Raw genomic sequence first — 3,783 nt, 5'->3', positions numbered from 1 at the left:
AAAAAGAGTTAAGGGTTATTGAATATGAATATTTTAAAAAATCATTTGAAAATTCCAACGCCCATTCATGTCTAGAGTCTTGGAGAGATCAGGGATACAAGGCACATAGAAACATAGTAAAGGCAAAATACAGCATGTTGCCTATAGCCAACATTAAATGAGATGGAGAGAAACTTAAATCAATCCCACAGATATCAGAAATAAGGCAATGCTGCCAACTACTATCATATCTCTTCAACATAGTACTTTAATTTCTTGCTATAGCTTTAAGACAATTAAAGATCATGGGAACTCAAATCAAAAAAGAAGAAATCAAAGTATGACTATTTGCATATGATATCATAGTATACATGAGTGACCCAAAGATTCTACCAGTGAATTCGTACAGATGATAAACACCTGCAGAAAAGTGGCTGGACAGAAAATTGGCTCAAAAGAATCAGTAGCCTTTCTGTATACAAAAGAAAAATGGGCAGAGAAAAAAAACTAAGGAAACAATTCTCTTCAAAATATCCACAAAAAACACAATGTATGTTGGTGTAACTCTAAGCAAGTAAAAGACTTGTATGGGGGAAAAAAAATTTCAAGTCTCTGAAAATAAATTTAAGAAGATAAAAGAAGATGGAAAGATCCACCATACTCATAGCAGAGTATGATTAACATAGGAAAAATAACCATCTTACCAAAACCATTCTACAGATTGAATGTACTACCAACACAATTTACCAACATAATTCTTTACAGACCTTGAAAGAAAAATTCTGAACATTATATGGAAAAAAAAACAGACTAGCTTAACAACCCTCTACAATTAAAGATCTTCTGGAGGTATCTCCATCCCTGATCTCAAGCTGTATTATAGAGCAACAGAAATAAAAACTGCATCATACTGACAAAGAAATAGATTGGTGGGTCAATGAAATCGAATCAAAGACCCAGAAATAAACCCAAACACCTATAGACAACTGATTTTTCACAAAGATGCAAAACCATACAAAGGGAAAAAAAGATGCGTCTTCAAATAATGGTGCTGATCTAACTGAATGTCTACATGTAGAAAAAGGCAAATAGACCCATATCTATCACCCTGCACAAAATTAAAGGGCAAGTGGATCAACATTAATCTAGACACACTAAATGTAGTGGAAGAAAAAGTGGGGAAGAGCTTCAAATTCACTGGCACAGGAGACAAGTTACTGAACAGACACCAACAGCTCAGACTCTATAATCATCAATTAATAAATATGATCTCCTGAACCTGAAAAGTTTTGTGAAGCAACAGACACTGTCAACAGAATAAAACAGCAGCCTAGAGACTGGGGAAAGATCTTCACCAATTCTACATCTGACAAAGGACTAATATCAAGAATATATAAAGAAATCAAGAAATTAGACACCAACAAACTAAATAATCCAAATAAAAAATGGGGTACAGAGCTAAGTAGAGAATTCTCCACAGTGGAATATGAAATGGTGGAGAAATACGTAAAGAAAGGCCAAACATCCCAGGTCAACATATGTATGCAAATCAAAATGTCTCTAAGATTCCATCTTACCACAGACCAGAATAGCTAAGATCAAAAACACAAGTGACAACACATGCTGGAGAGGACTTGGAGAAAGGAAAGCACTCCTCCATTGCTGGTAAAAGTGCAAACTTATACAACCACTTTGCAAATCAATCTGACTCTTTCTCAGAAATTTGGAAATAGCACTACTTCAGGATCCAGCTATACAATTCCTGGGCATAAACCCAAAAGATGCCCCACCATACAACAAGAACATTTACTAAAATATGTTCATAGCAGCTTGACTTGTAATACGCAGAATCTGGAAACAAGCTAGATGTCCCTCAGTGGAGGAATGGACACAAAAACTGTGGCACATTTACACAATGGAATACTACGCAGATCTTAAAAACAAGGAAATCATGAAATTTGCAGACAAATGGATGGAAATACAAAAGATCACCAAGATTAAGGCAACACAGAAACAGAAAGAAATGCATGGAACATACTCACGTACAAGTGGACACTAACCAAATAATATAGGGTAGCCATACTAAAATCTACAGATTTCAAGAAAGTAAACAAGGAAGACCAGAAGGAAGATGCTTAAATCTCACTCAGAATGGCAAACAGGATAAACACCAGAAGCAGGGCAAGAGAGGGTATAGGATAGAGGCCCTCTGAAAGGCTCAACCCAACAAGGGATTGAAGCAGATGCTTAGAATCACAGCCAAACTTTGGGCAGAGAGCAGGGAGTCTAATGGAAGAAGTGGGGGAGGGAAGCGCACAAAGGGGCCAGGAGCCCCTCAAGGATACCAACAAAGCTAAAAATCCTGAGCCCAGGGTGTCCTGCAGAGACTGATGAACTAACTAAGAACTATACATGAGGAAGACAAAGATTCCCTACTCAGATGTAACTGATTGGTAGCTCAGTCTCCATCTGGGTTCCCAAGTAAGGGGAACAGGGGCTGCCTCTGACATGAACTCCATTGCCTGCTCTTTGATCACTTACCCCTCATGATGCGGCCTTACTAGGTCACCAAGAAAGTGGATCCAGACAGTCCTGATGAGATTTCATAAGGATGTGGAGATGGCAGAGCAGGAGAACTCTACCTTTGACTGGAAGAAGGGTTTATGGAGAAAGAGAAAGGGAGGGTGGGACTGGGAGGACTTGAGGGAGGGAGCTTCAATTGGTATATATAATGGATAAATACATACAAGCATAGAAAAAAAGAAAAATACAAATATACATATATACATAGAAAGAAAAGAAAGAAAGGAAAACAAAATACTAGATAATCATAATATAATACACAGACCTAAAGAAGCTAAATGACAAGGAGGACCCTAGGGAGGATGCTTAATTCTCATCCAGGATGGCATAGACACTGGAAATGGTTGAAGACAGCAAACAGGATGGGAGCCTGTCATTAATGTCCTCTGAAGGATTCCACCCAGCATGGGATTGAAGCATATGTTAAGACTCACAACCACTTTGGTCAGAGGGCAGGAAGTCATAGGAAGGAGTGGAGGACTTGAAGAAACCAGAATGAACAGGAGCTCCATAAAAAGACCAACAACACGAAAAAATCTGAGTCCAAGGGGGCCCACAGAGACTGATGCACCAACCAAGGACCATGCATGAAGAGGACATAGAACACCTGCTCAGAAGTAGCCTGTAGGCACCTCTGTCTCCATGTGGGGTCCCTAGTAAGGAGAGCAGAGGCTCTCTCTGACATGGACTCTGTAGCCTGCTCTTTCATCACTTCCCCTTGGTAGGGGACATTGCCAGACCACAGAGAAAAAGAGGCAGGCAGTCTTAATGGGACTTTAGAGGCTGGGATCACATGGTAGGGGTAGAAGTCTCCCCCTTTCTGAGAAATAGAAGAGGAGAATAGGGAAAAAGAGCGAGGGTGGGTGGGACTAAGAAGAGACAAGGGAAGGGTTTACAATTGTGATGAAAAGTGAATACTTATAAAAATAAACTTAAATTTAAAATGAGTTAAGACTCACCATCAGAATATAAAACCAGCAAGAGAGAATTTCAAGTCTTGAAAACAAGGTAGATAAAGTAATTTTCTCAAAGAAACCACTATGTCTAAACCAATATCCAGACACAAAACATGAAGAAAATCTGATACACTATCAAAAGACCAACCCTATGAATAGTGGGGATAAGGAAAGAAAGCAATCAGGTCAAAAGCACAGAAAATACTTTCAACAAAAACATACAAGAATATTCCTCTACTCCAAACAATGAGATTCCTGTCAAGCA

Source organism: Psammomys obesus, unplaced genomic scaffold (assembly GCF_907164565.1).
Source record: "Psammomys obesus unplaced genomic scaffold, mPsaObe1.curated_primary_1811, whole genome shotgun sequence".
NCBI lineage: Eukaryota > Metazoa > Chordata > Mammalia > Rodentia > Muridae > Psammomys > Psammomys obesus.
Note: the sequence above shows the minus strand (reverse complement) of the source record.